Raw genomic sequence first — 19,378 nt, forward strand, 5'->3', positions numbered from 1 at the left:
CTCCAGGTTGAGCTGTTGTTCAGCATCTTAGCTGTAGAGGGCAGTGTCACTGGCCCTCATATGTGGGATCCAAACCGGGGTCCTCTGGCGTCCCAAGTCAGTTCTTAACCATCGCGCCACTCGGCCGGCCCAACAAAGGTACTTTTTGACTGATAACTTTACAGTCTCCAGTCTTTCCAAAGGTTCTATACTATCACTAACACAGTGACCACCCAAATTATATCACCAAAGATGAGATTGAAAGGAAAGAAGGTATTTGAATTTTCTATCTCCTTCCTGCATTTCTATAGCACTGAAAGGTCTGACAAACAATACATCTATAACCTGTGGAGATATAGCCTGTGAACATGAGGTATGATAAAAAAATATGGTGAATGTTTAAATAAAAAAAATTATTGCAGTAAAGACACATTGCCATTAATCTCCCTCAAAATACTCCCCCTCACTTCAAACACACTTATCTCATCATTCTTCCCATTTTCTGAAGCAGTTCTGGAAGTCCTCTTTCATGAGTGTCTTTAGTTGCGCTGTCGTGACTGCCTCAATGTCCCGAATCAATTCAAAACGTTTTCCTTTCATGGTCATTTTGACTTTGGGGAAGAGCCAGAAGTTGCACAGTGCCAGATCCGGTGAATAAGGTGGATGAGGACACACTGTAATGTTTTTATTTGACAGAAATTGCCATATCAGAAGCAATGTGTGATACAGAGCATTGTCATGATGAGGATGAAACCATTTGCCCATTTCATGTTAATGTGTTGTTCATGATCCATGATTTACGGCACACTTTAAAACACACCTTCTCTCAACCATAGCTTACGCCGAACTGCACCGAACAAGTTGAAACTTGTCACCGTTACTAGGGTTCGATGCACCACTTCCCATATTGAAGGTCCCTGGCTTTCTGTTGGATGGCACTCAGCAGCAACAATCACCGTATTTGTTGATCACACCTCATATTGTTTCATGCATCTCCATTGTATTACTCATATGCTGATGTCTAAGTATTTGGACGTGTACAACAGTTCCTAAAGAATACGGCCTAATGCACTAAAGCTGTCCTATTTGAAGCCTTTTCACACCTCATATTGTTTCATGCATCTCCATTGTATTACTTACTCATATGCTGATGTCTAAGTATCTGGACGTGTACAACAGTTCCTAAAGAATATGGCCTAATGCACTAAAGCTGTCCTATTTGAAGCCTTTTCTACGATAAGGTTTTCAGGTGAATGATAGCTTACAAATTTTTTAAGTTATTAATATTTTACTCCCAATTAGAACAGTTTAAAGAAACAATTTTCTTGACAGGCCATCTAGACATACAAAATGTGTAGCAGTTATATTTATGTTAACAGATTATGTATGATTTGTAAGCTATTTCACTTATCCTAGAGAATTTTCAAAGTAGTGTGGTGGCTGTGGCTGCTCTCTTTAATGTTTACATTTCTGTTTTTATTTACTTTAAGCTGCTAAACTACTACTGTGGTCAGGATATTGAGCCTGGCATTGGAATACAAGGCATATTAAGATACTATACCACTTCCTAGTACAAAAAGTAGAGGTGGAGAAATAATAGGATACAGATGAACAACAAGAGAGTATATGCTAAGTACCAAATATGAGGTACAGGCATTTTTTCAGGTTTTAGTCGGTATGAATTCATTTAGGACAGCAACAGGAGATAAGGGCAAAAACATAATTATGAACCAGAATGGAAAGGGACTTAACGTTTAAGTCCAAGGTAGGACTTAAATTGTGTTTTGTAAGAAACAGAGAATCACTAAGGAAAAGTCCCCCTTTCTTCCATTTATCAATTTTGAGAGTGGCTTCAAAGATGCTTCAATTGGGGGTTTTGAAGATAATGCAACAGCACAAAGTGGGGGAAGAGAGGAAAGTATGGAAAACAAGTTAGGAGAAAACAGAAAGAACATTGGGGAACAATAATAAAGAAGGCCTGATTAGAACTAAGCTCTCCAAGAGCAAAGACCATGTTTCATCCCCAGACCAAATAGGCACATAGGTATCAACAAACCTAAACCACAGGATTATGGGTAGGGAGAGTGCCTACTTTATATCAGGCAATGACTAAATATGCTGGCATTAATTTGCACATTGAATCCTCAAAAAAGCACACAACAGGACATTTTAAAAACTAAAACATCACCAACATTGAACACTAGAACACTGCATTAAAAAGGCTTGAAAATCACTCACTTAAACAGAGCTAACTTAAGGATATGAAACATAGAGTTAGCTGCTATTAACCATTGGAATTAGGTAAACGTTACTTAGTTAAAATAGGTGAGGAAATTGGGACACTGATTAAGTCACCTATAAAAGGTGACAATCAGCATATGGGACAACCAGAATTCAAAGCCAGGTGTGATTAACTCCAAAGCCTATATACAAAAAGTAAACTAATTTTTATATTATTGTCAAGAATGCATTACAAAGACTCCCCTAAAAGTATGTCTGAGAACTCTAAGGATAAAAGGGAGAATAGGCAGAAGATTAGTCTTATCACTAATAGATGTGAATCTCAAGGGGGTTTAAATGATAAAAAATTCAAGACATATTTCATCACCAATTTTCACTAAAAATTTTGATATAACAATAATCTTTTATAAAAATTAGTATAATCTTTAAAAGAACATGTCTGTAAATGCTGCTATTCTGCCTGCAAGTGTTAGAGAGCCCAAGTTGGTTAGCGAGCTGTCCATAATGAGGATGGTGAGGGAGCCCAGCGTGAGGTACTGGAACTCAGGCAGAATGGTGAGATCCTCAGCATGAGGTATGAGAAGTCTGAAGTCAGGCATGCATCCTGGCACAAGGTGTCAGAGCCTAAGTTGAGTGAAAATGTTAAGCAACTCACAGGAGGGAGCAGCAGTGGCAATGGAAAATAGCTACAAACAGAGGATTGATCATATAAGTAAATACATTAAGGATAATGGGAGCCAGGTTTCTCCTTGTAAGAGAAGGGAGTTATAAATTTGGAAAAGAAGAAAACTTTAAACACTGTGTATTGAAATTGGTACCAACTCATGTTTTTCTATATACATATATATTGGGTTGTCGGAAAAGTCATGACGCATTTTTGCAACAAAAAACATAGAAAAAATGCATCATGACTTTTCTGACAACCCAATGTATGTATCATCCAAATCTTTGTTTCTAAATACCTTTCTCCACAAAAACAAACAAAACGAAACAAACAAAAACAAAAAACAAAGAAAAAGAAAAAAAAAACACTCCTAGAAGAAGTGTTTGATTCCAGGCTGTGGCAGGAAAAGTACAGGTGAGCCTGGAACATTTTCTTGTGTCAAAAAGTAAGGAAGTGCTCAAAACAAGTTAGTTGAGCTATCTGCGCCCTCCACAACTAAGATTGAAGACAACTTAGCTGTTCCCCTTCCCCAATTCCCCAACACTGATCCCCTTCCATAGAAACTAGCTTGAAAGGGCTTTTGCTGGCCAAAGCCGGGACAATTTGAGAATAAATGGGAAGTTTGATAAGGAATGGATTTATAGAGTCTCAAAATAATTCCCCATACTTATTAATTACTAAGAGGGAGAAAAAAACTTTAAAGAAAATTAAGAATAGCATTAACATATGACCCTGAAATCCCTCTTCTGGGTATATACACAAAAAATCTGAAAACATTTATCCATAAAGACATATGTACCCCTATGTTCATTGAAGTATTATTCATGGTTGCCAAGACATGGAAATAACCGAAGTGTCCTTTGATAGATCGGATAAAGATGTGGTACATATATACAATGGAATATTTTATTATATTACTCATTTTGCCATTTGCAAAAACATGGATGAATCTTGAAAATATAATGCCAAGCAAAATAAGTGAGATGGAAAAAGTCGAGAACCATGATTTCACTCATATGTAGGCTATAAAACTGAAAGCAACGAACGAACAAAACAAGCAAAACTCACAGACATAAACAGTTTAGTGGTTACCAGAGGGAAAGGTGGGAGGATGAGAGGTAGAAAAGGGTAAAGGCGGTAAAATATATGGTGGCTGAAGGAGATTTGACTTTGGGTGGTGAACATACAATGCAACATACAGATGATGTATTACAGAACTGTACACTTGAAACCTTTATAATTTTATTAACCAATGTCACCTCCAATAAATTTAATAAAAAAATAAAAATTTAAAAAAATAAAAAGAAGCTAGGGAGACTTCATCTTAATTAAGTGATCAAAGTACCTATCATCAGTAATGTTACAAATAGAAACTGTATATCATCTGATAGGATACAATGAGAAAACAGCATTATTACTATAAAAATCCTGCCAAAAAAATACACAATCTGAATCCAACCATAAGGAAATATCAGGCAAACCCAAATTGAGAAACATTTTACAACAAAATTAACCTGTAATATTTTAAAGTTGTTAAGGTCATCAACATCAAGAAAAGACTGAGGGATTTTTCTAGGTTGAAGGAGTATAAAAAGACATTATAATTAAAGGCAACACAGAATTCTGAACTGGATCTTTTTTTTTTTTTTTGCAAAGGAAATTATTGTGGAATCTGGCAAAACTTGAATGAAACCTGAGGGTTAGGTGGTAGTAATACAGCAATTTTAATGTCCTGATTTTGATATAGTTTTTGTAACAGAAAGTTCTTGTCCAAATGCATCTGCAACTTACTCTCAAATGGTTGGGATGGGACAGTTTTTTGTACTTGTACCTGGGACTTAAGCAGGATGGTGTCTGCAACTTACTCTCAAATGGTTCCAGGGGAAAAGTTTTTTGTATTACACCTGGAACTTTTCTGAAAGTTTGAGATTGTTAAAAGTTACCTACAATATTCACTTATAACACCTAAAAGTAGCATATAAGCAAAACAGTACTCTTCAAAACAAGAATATGTGTTTCCACTTCTTGTTATTATAGTCATCCCTTATCCGCAGGGTACATGTTCCAAGATTCTACAGTGGATGCCTGAGACCATGAATAGTATAGAACTAATATATATATATATATATATATATATATATATATATGTTTTTTTCCTATTCATATATACCTATGATAAAGTTTGATTTTAAAATTAGGCATAATTGATTAATAAAGAATTATAAGAATATACTATAAGGGCTGGCTGAGTGGCTCAGTTGGTTAAGAGCTCACTCAAGTGTTTGAGCTCTGAGCAACAGCGGTTCAAGTCCAGCCCGAGCTGAGTTGCCGCTGAGCTGCCAACAGGTGGCAGGATGGCTCAGCTAAAAAAAAAAAAAAAAAAAAAAAAAAATATATATATATATATATATATACACACACACACACTGTAATAAAAGTTATGTGAATGTGGTCTCTCAGCAAAGTAGGATGAATTTCTTTCCTTCACAGGTAGATCAGTTCTTACTGTACACCTTAGCATACAATTTTTTTCCTTACATTGAGAACTTTCACATTTTCACTTAAAGGAAGCCCTTTATGGCTTTTCTTTGCCATATTCTTTGGCATATCCAAATTGCCAGCATCACTACTCTTGCACTTTGGGGCCATTATTAAATAAAATAAGGATTACTTGAATACAAGCACTGCAATACTGTGACTGATCTGATAACCAAAACGCTATTAAGTGACTAACATGCAGGTAGCATATACAGAGTGAATATGCTGGGATGATTCATGTCCTGTCCTAGGCAGACAGAGGAACGGCGTGAGATTCAAAATTTATGAATTGTTTACTTCTGGAATTTTCCACTTACTATTTTTGAACCACAGTTGACCAATTGAAACCGCAGGAAGCAAAACCGTGGATAAGGGGTACTACTGTATAAGAAAAGACTGCTTTATTATTTATGGAATTCTTAGTGACTTTTGTTCTATTGATATATCGGCACTGTCCAATACAGTAACCACTATTCTGTTCCTCGGTCATATTTCAAGTGCTCAACAGCCAGCCACCTGTTGCTGTCAGCTACTGTATTGGGCAGTACAGATACAGAACACTTCCATCACCATAGAAAGGTCTACTACTAGACAGCATTGGTCTGGAGTTTGGGAGGTCAACTAATATGATGATAACTAAAGACCAAAGAGTCAGATGGACTTAGGTACAGATTCTTAGGAAGTCATTTAAGGTCTTTAGAGCCTCATTCTGTAAAATGGAACGATATACTCAACATTGCAAGGCTACTGAAAAGATCAAATAAAAATGTATGTAAAATGTCTGGAACAGAGCAGTTGGCACACAATAAATATTTCATAAATAGTAGGTCTCTTCCATAATGTGGATGTATAAGTTCTTAATCTTTTATCTCAGTACTTTTAAATTTAGTTAAGCAATTACAGGACCAACAGTTGGGGGGGGGGCAGCTTACTATCCTGCTTGTTCAAAAGGCCAATGAGTTCCATGTTGTTAAATTCAAAGAAAAAAATCTTTAGCTCTTAACCTTCCTTAACTCTCAACAACACTTGACCCTACTGGTTACTCTCCCCTTGAAATGCAGACACGCCTCAGAGATACTGTGGTTTCAGTTCCAGACCACAGCAATAAAGCGAGTCATAATCTTTTTGCTGGTGGAGGGTCTTTCCTTCAATTTGTAAAAAATGTAATTGTGAAGCACAATAAACTGAGGTACGCCTATACGCTTTTCCTTTGGTTTCTCATCTCCTACTTCTCTGACTTTCACAGTATTCTTTGGGATCTCATATTCCTCCAGCAATATATATATATATATATATATATATATATATGTATATATTTTATGTTAGAGACCATTATAATTCCATTCTAGTGTCTCTTTTTTCCAAGTTATATTCCCTTCCCTAAGTAATTTCACCCTAATAGTTTCAACTACCTACGTGACTCCAAATTTCTATTTCTATACTGCTACTCTGAATTTTAGAACTGTATCTTTAATTGCTTACAGAAATTTCCACCTGAAAGTTCCAAAGGTACTTCAAATCTGATGTCAGAATCAAAAAAATCACGATCCTTATTTGGTACCATCATCAATTCAGCTGTTAACTCAGAAGTCATCTTTGAAATTTTTCTCACCTTCAATCCATCACCTGAGGCCTACTGATCCCAAATCCCCATTCACTGTTGCCCATCTCCATATTTCTCATCCTAATTTAAGCTCTTCTCATCTCTTCTGTACTACTACTGCAAAGCCTTAACTAATTTTCCCACATCCACTCTTATTGCCTCTCCTCCCTACCTTTCAATACACATCACCACAATACTAGTTCTGCCTTCCGGAACTATCAAAATTAAGTCTAATTTGGCTTCTAAATGACATTTTAAACAGTAAAATAGTTATACCACTCTTAGCTAAGCATTAGTTCCTTCTATATTCTGACAAATCTGTTTCAAGGTCATATTCTGTCACACTCTTCTTTAAAAATGTGGACCCCTGAACTAAACATAATGCATGGATTTAAGTAACTTAGTAGTTTATGCAAAAGACTGAGACTTGCACAGTCTAAAGTTTCAAACCCCAATTACTATTTTTAATGTTTTAAAAATGTTTCCAGCTGAAAGCATGTTAATCCACTAAATATATATTAATATCTGCTACGTATCACACATTGTTCAGGTGTTTGGGGACAAAACAATACCAAAACTGACAAACCCTATTCTCACAGAACTTAGAGTGATGAGGAAATACAATCAACTTGCTAGTAAATTATACAGTGTGTTGGAAAGTGATAAATGCTATGGAGAAATATCTGACTAAAAAGGGTTAGGAAGAGGGCCTGCTGTTTTATACAGAGTAGTCAGAGAAAACTTCAGTGGGAGAGAAGTGTGGCTGGAGAAAGAGGGAGGTAATGAAGTCAGAGAGAAAGTAGAGGCCAAAACACTCAGAGCCTGGTAGAACATAGTAAGGACTATGGATTTTACTATAAGAAGCCACTTGAGAAGTGACATGATCTGACAAATTTTAACAGGATCACTCTGGCTGTTAAGTGTTGAAGACTACAGGTGAACAAAGGTCATAGTGAGAGTTTTTAGGAAGCTATTTTGCAAGTGAGAGAGGATGGTGTTGTTTTCACATTTTATATTGAACTTTTCTGTGCCTAAGTACTAGGAATTAAGGCCACAGCTTTAAAAAACGAATGCAAAGATGAGTGAGTCTTGGGAATAGCAACAGAATGATACCGGGTATTTTAACTCTGGGCTTTATTCAGTGCTACTAACAGTTATCACCATTCAGATGCAAGATAAGGTGCAGGGCTATTAATTTATTCTTTGGGACAGAGGATATAATTAAGAATTTAGGTTTTAGGCTTCTTTATTTCACTGGGCAAAGTAAGTCAAGATCCAATTTACATCACTAGAAGACAAGGACAGAGGATAGGAGAGCTTGCTAAAAGGAAATTACAATGAATTATTCCAGGGCTGACTTTTTATTATTTGTGCCTGCCACTCTCTTTGGTTGGGTTTTACGACTCACACTGATGTACCTAAAAGTTCAGTATTAAGTTGATGAGTAGTATAATATTGCACACTTTATTACTAAAAGATGCTACTGATGAATCAACATCATGTAACAGTACTGATTCATCCTATCTCTGCTAATTAACAGCACAGCTTTTCAAGAAAATTGCCTAAGCACTAGTTAGTGACCAAAAGATGATGGGGAAGTGAGTGACCCCTGAAGAGTTTCAGTCTTAACCCATGGACCCCATTACCACCACCGAAAGACATAGAAAAAAATTCCCCTTAAATTTTTTTTCCTGACATTTCAGGCAGAATATTTAGGAATAATTTTTCCTTTTCTTCTACAGTTTTCTTCTCCCTTAACATACTGAAGAATGTCTTTACAGCATGAGTACCCTTAAGTTAAGTAAATATCCAATTTTGCCCCACCAAAATCTCAAAATGTACTCAAATTCTCAGGCAAAAAGGATAATAAAGTAAATTTAGATTATATTTGATATAAGATAAAACAAAACAATTCAAAGACAATTTCAGAATTTCATTTCTTCTGCCCAGTAAGTTAAAACATCAGTAACAAAAACAGAAGTCCCACAGACTTTTTACTGCAGTTCTTAAATAGCAAAAAAAAAAATGAGACGATGAAGCTAACTGCCAAAGAAACAAAAAAAAGAAAGTAATGGTCTGGAAAGAGACTTGATTACATATCAAAATTTTAATGCAATTACAAGTACAAAAAAAACCAGTTACTTAAGACTGTTTTGCCTTCAATATTCTGCTACTAAGCTAAGTAGTCATATGCATGAATTAACTTTTAAAACAACAAAAATACATTATGCTTTTTCGAAAATTCAGTGAAAATGCCCAAACTGGGAAATTTTACTATCAACATGTCCTAGCCAAAGCATATTTAAAACTTTTTGACCCATTTTGTTTAAATAGCTCACTGCATGATAAACATGTTCCAATGTAATCCAAAATGAATGAAAAACGCTCAACTCGTAGACACGGTATGTAATACGTTACAGAAATATATGCAACTATGTTAAAATTCAATACTTGAATCTGTGAATGTTTTAATCAACTACTCTAAATCAGGCATTTAGTTTTAAAACAATTTTTCAAAATGTGTGCATAGGCAAGACCACCAGCAATCTGAATGCCTCGAATGGTTCAAAATGCCTAGGTCTCAGGGGAGGTATCTGATTAAGCTAAGTTTAGGACTCCTGGCCCTTTTGTTGTCAGGTCAGGAAACAGGTTTAAAAACTGGGGGTGGGAGAAGAGTTTGAAATTCAGGGCATCGGAGAGACGCTGATGCTTAGAAGCAAGCGCCGGCTCTTCCCCATTCGCGCACTTTGTGCGAGGTCACGGCGTAGTAAAGTTTGGTTTCACAAGCGGGCTTGGACGCAACTGACAAAAGCAAAGTCTCCCAAGTAGCGCGGACACAGGGGTCGGGGAGCTCCCGGAAGCCCAGCAGGGCACGTTTCCACTGCAGGGAGGGGGTGTATGTGTGAGGACTCGGTGGCGGCGCCTCCTTCCTCAAAACCCCCACTCCCGACCCCGCACCCGGGCGGGGACAGGATTCGCCCGCGGAGGCGGCGGGAGGCGGGTAGGCCACAAGGAGGAAATGGGACAGGGTGCCGACAGTGAGGCGGCGGCGGCCAGAGCGAGGCCTCCCTCGCAGGGTAGCGAGAGGAGAGGGGGACTCTCTCCGCCCCAGCTGCCCCCGCCCGGAAAGGCGACTCCAACTTTCCTCCAAGCGCAGAACGCCGCCTGGGCCGCGCAAGATTCCGAAACTTTGTCCGCCCTCCCGTCGCCCGGGCCCGCTCCTCCGCTCTGCGCCGGCCTGTAACCCCCATCTCGCCCCGACAGCTGCGCAAGCCCATCCACCCTTGAGGTCGGCCCGTGTTTACCTCAGGCCGAGGTCGAGGCGCTTGCTCCGGCGGCGGCCCCACTGCAGGTCCCTGGGTCCCCGTCACGCCACCGCCAAGTTGCCCAACAAGGACTCCTACGGCTGCTTTGGGGTGTTCCGGGGGGGCCGCTGGGGCGCCGGCTCTACCGGCCGGGTCGGGAGGCGGCCGCAGTGAAGAGAGCGGACCCAGGCTGCGCTGCTCCGCGCGGCTTGCGCCACCGCCGCTCCCCCTCCCCCCGCCTTGTCTGGCCTCCTCCCTCCCTTCTCCTCCACTCCCTCCCTCCCTCCGCTCCGCTCAGCCGCGCCGCCACTGTCGACACGCTACGGTGACGACGGCAGCGGCAAGACCCGCCGCGCTCTCCCTACTCCCTTGCTCTGGCCCTGCGTGCACAGCTGCAGAGCTCAACGAGGCCGCAGGGGGGAGCTGGCAAACCACTTTTTGCGACAGGGGAACGTGGCGGGCGGAGTCACGTCACGCGGCCAGTGAGCGGGAGGGAGAAAGGCAACGAGTGGCGAGGGCTTCTGGGAAACATTCTCCTTGCCCCGCCCTCCTCCCACGCTGTGGGCTGTGCGCTTGCGCCGTGCGTGTAACGCTGGAGTGGTCGCTGGTTTGGCGGCGGGTGGGCTAAGTGGTTGAAGACAATGCTGGAGGCTCTTATGGACCTGGACGTGAGAGGCTTAGCGCAGCACTTGCTATCCTATCTTTATGGTAATCTGATTTTGACGAGAGTGTTAATATGTTGTTTGGCGGTGATTGAGTTTTCACCCAGCAGCGTTGCCCACCTGAAATACATCCTGCGGGGAGATTGAAATGCCTGTAACTTTTGTAAGCCCACCTCTTTCTTCCCTCCTGGTGGGCATTTAAAAAAATGCCCGAGTGGTGGTTAGATAGTCACATATGATTGATTATTCAGGAATTTGTCGGAGCCTGCGATATGGAACGTGTGTGCCCTTGTTTATTGCTTCTCTGTTGGGTTGTCAAATCTTTTAACTCAGTAATACCTCTACATACTTTTTTAAAGTCACTGACTCTTTAAACTCATATTGTCCCTTCTGGACAATTTCTTCAAGCTCCTGACTGCTCTTGCCCTCGTGGTCCACCCCTTTTACTGGGTGGTCCTTTCAGTTCCCCAGCCCAGGCCATTGTCCAGCTAACAGCTCCCAAGGGATGAAGTCCGGCCCCGGGCCGCCCCGCCGACTTTGCTTAGCCAGGTCTCAGTCACAGCCAGCCTTGCCCCTCGCACCTTTTCCTGTCGTCTGTTCCCTCCCTCTCTGTGCGCGGTGCTCTCTCCTAGCCAAGCTGAACCCTGCCCACGGTGACTTTCCTCCCCGCTTTCTCGATATCCCGCCAACTGGTCACCTCTTTGCCACACTCGCCCAGACGAAGCTGGTTGCCGTGTCCCCGGCTCCCCGCACTGTGAGGTTGCTTCTCTGGCACCCTCATCCTGTGCATGGTATTTGGTCTGCTCAGTGTCGGCCTGTCTCACACTTCGAGCACAGGGAGAATGTCTTATCACTTGGGTAACAACAGCTGCTGGCTCAGTGCCTGTCACTCAGTAAGGACTTGGTAAATAATTACTGAAGAAATAAACGAATGGCAGCCTGCTTTTCTACTTCAAAGTCTTTGGAGTTTTACAATGTATAGTTTTTGATATGACGTTTGGGAATCAAATAGCCATTAATTAAATGGGTTTGGGATATTTGAAGGAACAAAGATCTAGAGGAGTTAAAATGCTTTCTTCTGATGGAAAAAAGAAATTAAATTCTTACAATGGGCCTTTTCCTGTCACTATCAGAGCAAATAGTACATTATAAGGAATGTTTTAAAGGATGACTAAGACAATCTCTGAAAACTTTGTTCAAAGAATTGTACGATATAACCAGATCAAAAGCACTGTTAGGAGCTATCCAACACAATAAGGGTGTAGCTGTGTTCTAGACACATGGCTAGCTTTCACCCTAGGGAACCTGACCTCTACTAGTGTAACTCCAGATAGAGACTTCTGTTGGAACATTGTTCCGAGTGCATTTTATATAAAAATCTATTTGTTTGGGGGAAAATTGTTCTCTCTTAAAATTTAAAGGTCAAATGATAACATTTGTCAAATAGCAAACTATAATTTTTAAATTGGAAATAATAGTATTCTGTTTCAGCAAAGCTAAACAATAAGAATCTTTTGGTATATTTAGTCACTGGCAGATCATAAATTTTTCACTATTTTATGGTTGGCCTCCTAGGTATTATGTGAAGATGTTTTAAGAGAAAAATGCTCTTAATGCTAATGTGCTAATGGTTTCTATTTTCATATACAATTAGAAAAGAGGGTGGTGGTTTGTAACAGCCCATCTCTTGCCTCCCCAGGGAAAAGACCGTATATATTTCTGTATGTACAGCATCCTCCTAATTATGTTTGCATGATGAAAATTTGTTTTTCTCTCTGTTGTTTCAATATTTTTTATAATAGAGATACAGAGTTAATAAAAATGATAAATTTTATTATAAATAAAATATAATGATAAAGATAAATTTAAAAATGAACTATAGAAATAAATTAAGTAGTCTGCTATTCACACAAAAAAATGAACTATAATATGTAGGAGTAAAGATGGATATACCAACCATCACCATCAACATTTTAGATTTGCCTATAACCATTAAAAAAAAAACCCACAAATGATACGCATCATAAAACAACATTCAAATGAATTCCCAATTGGCATGTTGCAATTTACCCAACACTTAAAATATCAAACCTGTCACCGAGCAACAGAAACCTATAGTGGCATCTTTACAAATGAAGGATTATCAGTACTGATTTTGACAGAGCTTTATCAGAGATAACGGCTATTATTAAATATGAATTGAATACAAAATAAAATTCAAACTAAGATGGGAATCATGGTATAAAGACACTGGATCAAGTGGTTCTAATATGGACTCTGTCACTTAAGACTTTTGCAGTTTGAACAAATCACCTAATTTTTCTGGTCCTCAGTTTCCATATCTTGTAGTAGAAGTTTTTATTTTAATGATCTCTGTGGCATTTTTGTAGCAGAAGTATATGAATTCAAAAGGTGTATAGTTTTTAAGACTCTTACAAACAAAACAACCAAATATACAATGTCTTTGTAAGGAATGAAAAATGCATGCTATTAATATTAAGAAAAGTTAACTTACAGGAATTAAAGCCAATGGTTTATTTCTGTTTTCACAACTGTGAAGCATTTTAATCGGGATGACACTGATTATTATACAGTTATTTTCTATGCGGAATTAAATTTATTTCAGCAATAATCAATTGGGTTTTACTATCTGGGAGGTGCTATGAAGTGGTTATAAATGAATGAATAGTGTTTCAGAGAGAGCTTAGTGGGTACAGATAAGTACAAAAACAAACTAAGGAAGAATATAAATGCCATAAAAGGAATAAAAACAAAGTGCTGGGTCAGGGCAGGGTATGTCAAATGAGGAAGAGGCTATAAAAGGGACCAAGGACAGTTTCATAACAGAGCACATCTGAACAAAATACAGTTGACCCTTGAACAACACAGGTTTGAACTGCACAGGTCCACTTATATGCAGATTTTTTTCAGTAATATACACAGTACTGTAAATGTATTTTCTCTTATGATTTTCTTAATAACATTTTCTTTTCTCTAGCTTACTTTGAGAATACAGTATATAATACATGTAACATACAAAATGTGTGCCAACTGGCTGTTTTATGTTATCGGTAAGGCTTCCGGTCAGCTGTAGGCTAATAGTAGTTAAGCTTGGAGGGGAGTCAAAAATTATACACAGGATTTCAGCTGTGTGGGGGCCCCGGGTTGTTCAAGAGTCAACTATATAGATATTATTCTGAACTTGAAGACTTTCTTTCTCTCTCTCAGATTGGTCTCCCATTCCCTACAGCACCTCTTCCACATTTTTACTGCTCCTCTCAAGTCTCAACTTCACAATCACTCCTGCTGAGCCCTTCAACCCTGAACCCAGCAAAAGATCTTACCACAGTCTTTATAGGAAATAACTTCCTCAACTTATTTCTCTATACCTACAAAGTCTGTCTGTAATGTCTATACCCACACACTTGTTTTCTTTCATCACCAAGGAACCATTAACTCTTCTCTCACTTAAGACTTAGCTTTCTATTTGGGCTGGAGATCTGTTTCTTCCATACTTTGGGATTCGTGGACCATTAACACTTCTAACAGTTTGGGAACTGACATAGTGATGGCTTTTTGGTCTTGACAAATAACAGTATAAACTTTTACAGTCCTCCCATCTCTTATCACCATGATTTCCTAAAAGAAATGCATTTGCAACCCAAAAAAACTAAAATTTATTAACTACTCCATTTGTTTATTTGCATTTCCCTGTGGAATAGCGAAGCCATCACAGCCGTGGTACAGCTGGGACTCTGCTCTGAAACAGGTCCCCTCCATCCCTTCAGGGACCGCTCCATGGATTATGATGTCTTCAATATTTTCTATCTCTTTATTGGAAATTAATTTCTCTCTCTTCTCTCCAAATCTAAAAATAGTTTACATTTTAAGACTGCTTCCTCATTTCACTTTCTGTTCTCTTTTTTCAAAAGGTAATAAGCATTAATTTTAGCCATTCACATAACAGAAGTATACAAAGTATATTCAGAATTATATAAAGAAAAATATAGTTTTCTCCTCCCCATCCCAATCTTAGATAAAAACTAATGTTAAAAGATTGATGTTTCTGTCCATACTTTTTCCAATGGTTATAGAAACACATAAATGGAGGTTTTGATTTTTATTTTTACAAATAATGAATCACACCACATATATTTTTCTGCAACTTTCTTTTTCTTACTCATCAGTTTATCATCGATACTCTTAGCTAGTTCATTCTTTTAATTAGTTGCACAATATTATATAGTATTAATGTACCATAATTTTTAAGCCGTTCCTTTATTGATGAATGCAGATTTGTCCAGATTTTGTACCATTATAAACAATGCTGAAATAAGTATTCTTATGTCTTTTTTAAATTGTGTAATTTTTTTCTATAGAGCTGAATCCTTAAAGTGAGATTGTTGAGACAAAAGATATGTACATTTTTTATTTTAATAGATACTGCCTGTAGATGTTATGTATTGTTTTGTTTTGTTTTGTTTTGCCACCCAGCATCCATCTCCTCTTTTACTAGGTAACAGTGCCTCAGTTTTGTTTAGATGAATTAGTTCCCCTTTTCTCTTAATCTGTGGGGTTACGAATGGTATGACTCCTCCACTGGTTTCTATATTTGGTCAGTAAGAGTATAATCTCCCACTAGTTATAATGTTCCATAGTTCAAGGATGGGCACATGACTCAATTCAGGCCAATAAGAATTAGATCATGGACTTCTGTTCTCTGCTGGACTTGCTGTAAGGATGTAAGCTCTCTTCATGAAGAGAAACCTTTATTGAAAATGACTTCCATCAGAGAAAGAACTAAGACAAACAAAGAAACTAGATTCTAATGATAACATTTAGATAGATTTGATTCAGCTATGTCTAGATTTTCAGTTGTATGACTCTATAAATGACTTTAGGAGAGAAGAGTTGACACATTGGCAGATTACCTCTAAAATTATTGTGGTTTACACTCCAATTAAAAGGTAGAAGAACGTCTATTTCTTCATCTCTTGTCAAGACTGAAGCATGAAAACAAACAAACAAAAAGACTGAAGCATGAATTTTAAATTTTTGTTAGTGTAATTTGCATTAAATGCTATCTCACTGTTATTTTAATTAGTGTTTCCCTAGTGGGATTCAACTTCTTTTCATATATGTATTTTTGGGCTGTTCATACATAGCCTTCATATGTTTTTATATTAAGTTTTTGTCTACATCTTTTTCTGATCTTTTTATAGGATCCCTTTTATGTTAGAGCTCTTAACTCATGGTGTTCTGTATATGTAGGTACTTTTTTTTTTCACAGTTATCTTTTGACTTTGCTTATGGTGTTTTCTGTTATAAGAAGGCTTTAATTTTTGTATTGTCAAATCTATCTATTCATTCTTAAACCCACTGCAATTAGACTTATGTCACTACCATGCCATTGAAACTACTGGAAAAAGTCACCAGTGACCTCATACTTGCCAAATACAGAGAACTCTTTACAGTCCTCAAGAAGCAGTCGTTATCTTGTATTAACTGCCTACTGTGTACCACACTCTGTGCTAGGCACTGGTGGTATAGAGATAAATAAGATATTGTGCTTGCCCTTAAAGAATTTACAACTTAGTACAACAGTCAAGCATATAAACATAATTTTAGTATGTAACTGATGCTGATGTTGAGTTTGTGTTATGGGCTGAACTGTGTCTCCCCCACCCTCCAAAAGTTCACGCATTGAAGTCCTAACCACCCATACCTCAGAATGTACCGTATTTTGCCTTGTATAATGTACTCTGGTGTATAATGTGTACACACGTTTTTTTGGCTAAACTTTCAGGGGGAAAAAATCTTTCGTTTTAATTTTTTAATTCAAATTTTTACTTGTTTACATTTAGATACTTGTTTTTTGTATTATGAAGGAATTTTAGCATTTATTTTTTAACAAATTATGGCACAAGACATTTTATTTAACAAATAATTACAAAACACAAGAAGAGATACAAGGTACAAGAAGTTTTATATACTGGGAACAAGTTTACGATATTTACACATCATGTAATAGAAGGCCAAAAGCTCTTCGTCTTTGAAAGTTCGTCATAAGTTCAACAAAACCAATTATCGTATTCCAGGGTATTATTTTGCATATGGATATCTTTAGTGATTTCTAGAGTTACACTTTTAGCTTATAAGCATAAATAAAAGAATTAAAAACATTTATATAGATACGGAATTATGCGTATCCTTATTTTTCCTTCACAAATTTGGCCCAAAAAGTGCGCATTATACATGGCAAAATACGGTAATTGTATTTGGAGATAAGACCTTTAAAAAGGTGATTAAGGTCAAATAAGGTCTTTAGGGTAGGCCCTAATCCAATATGACTGGTGTCCTTATAACATGAGGAGATTAGGACACAGATATGTGCGCAACAGAGGGAAGACCATTTGAAAGCAGAAGGAAAAGGTGGCCTTCTACAAGCCAAGGAGAGAGGCCTCAGAAGAAACAACCCTGCCAGTACCTTGATCTCAGACTTCTAGCCCCCAGAACTGTGAGAAAATAGATTTCTCTTGTTTTATCACCCAGTCTGTGGTACTTTGGCAGCCCTGGCAAACTAATAGTTTGTCTCCACAAAATCCTTTCTCTCCCTCCCACTTGTGTAGAATCCATGTGGATGTGGAAGGCAAGGCTCAAAACATACCACTAATTCCAGGAATGAACTTTGATTGTTTTAAACCATTCAAGGTAATCCCATACCTCTTGCCACAGTGAGTGGTTTAGGAAACTCAGACTGGCCAGCTTGTGTCAGTGAAACTTGAAGAGCTGGTAACTCTGAAAGATTTTTCCTTATTTTTCAAACGCAGCTACTAAAAGACTGCTCTCTTTCCATTTGGGAGGTGAAGGTTGAGAATATAAACTTTGGAATTTCTGCAGCTACCGTCACTGTGAACAAAGCTAGCTTTAGTATAATACTGCTTCTGTGGAAGACAACAGAGAAATGGAGCAAAATTGGATCCTTGACATCATTAAGCCACTGAATCAAATCAACCCTGATACCTGCCCAGTTATGGAAGCCAATGTATCCCCTTCCTTATTTAAGCAATTTTGATTTTTTTTTTAAACTTAAAATATGAAAGGTCCTAACAGGTATAAGACACACAGGGAAGGGAACTTATCACAGATTGAGTTCCCTGGGAAATGCACTTTGAGATGAAGCTTGGGGTCCAGAAATTTCACTGGGGAGTGCTGTGGGAAGAGTAAAGGAAGCAGGACTGGGCAGAGGAAGAAGCTGAACTGTGATGCAGTCCACCGAAGGCCTCAGCCATTCCCACAGGGAGCTCTGAAGACTTGATGCTACCTCAAGGACAATCAGTCTGGCTGAATGCAGAAAGGTAAGGTGGCCCTCATGAGCCAAGGGGAAGCTCTGGAGAAGGATTCACTTGAAAACTGTCAGCCCCCAACACTTTCAGCAGCTGGAGGAATGACTGCTTCAGTCCTGCGTGTGGAGATCGCCACAGTGCACTATGATATCCACGGCTGTCCACCCAGGTCTAGGAGCAGCCATTCCAAAATTATTTTGGGGGCCGGCCAAGTGGCTCAGTTGGTTAAGAACTCGCTCAAGAGTTTGAGCTCTGAGCAACAGCGGTTCGATTCCTGGCCCGAGCTGAGCAGCCACTGAGCTGCCAACAGGTGGCAGGATGGCTCAGCTTAAAAAACAAAACAAAACAAAAAAAACAATTACTTTGGGTCCCTTTTCCTGGAGCAACTAGAAATGTATAGTCCTTGAAGCTGCTCTTGGGGCTATAGTTGAAACTGACCATATCCTTCCTCTGCTGCCCATTCTAGATTCCCCTCATCCTCTTCTGGTCTAGGTAGCTTAGTGCAATGACCCAGATCCTCTTCACTGAGGGGCCTGAGCCCTGCATCACCAGGTCCTTCGCAAACTGTGGCTGCTGCACTTGTCTATGTATTATCCAAATTGGGCAAGTGAAAACCAAGACACCCAAGTGGGTTACCTGGGTACCCCACATATTCTTTCCTGCCCCTACTGTGTAACAGCTACTTTGCTAAAGATCATGGTCAACTATCCTTGCCTGTTTCTTTCTTGGGATGAGGAGCCTGAAATGACCAGGCGGCAGCTGGGATTTAATGGGACTTGTACTGTGTCTCCTAGTGGAAGCAATTCCCCTCTAGTAGCCAAAACCTGTAACCTCTGGGGAAAGAAGGGTAAAATTCCCCAAGTAGATCATTGGGAATCAGTACACAGGGATACTCCTACCACCACCCTTCAGCTACTGGACTCAGCTCTTCTCTCTGTGAAGGACCCTGTACCATATAATGAATATCAATTTAGCGTGTACCTGAGTCCTAAAGGATGGTGCCCCTCCTCACAAGGTCTCCTTTGCATCCTAGCACCTCA

At 39.0% G+C, this 19,378-nt stretch overlaps 1 protein-coding gene across 4 annotated transcripts in view; it reads right to left on the reverse strand.

The window, feature by feature from the left end:
• The window catches only part of SCAF11 (SR-related CTD associated factor 11), a 76,621-nt gene extending 66,042 nt beyond the window's left edge, over positions 1 to 10,579 (reverse strand). For all 4 annotated transcript variants that reach the window (XM_019653070.1, XM_019653075.1, XM_019653073.1 and 1 more), the window contains exon 1: positions 10,331 to 10,579. The gene's annotated coding sequence lies outside the window, so the exon portion shown is untranslated. The remainder of the gene's footprint in view (positions 1 to 10,330) is intronic.
• Between the last annotated feature and the right edge of the window lie 8,799 nt (positions 10,580 to 19,378).

This window comes from Hipposideros armiger, unplaced genomic scaffold (assembly GCF_001890085.2).
Source record: "Hipposideros armiger isolate ML-2016 unplaced genomic scaffold, ASM189008v1 scaffold_194, whole genome shotgun sequence".
NCBI lineage: Eukaryota > Metazoa > Chordata > Mammalia > Chiroptera > Hipposideridae > Hipposideros > Hipposideros armiger.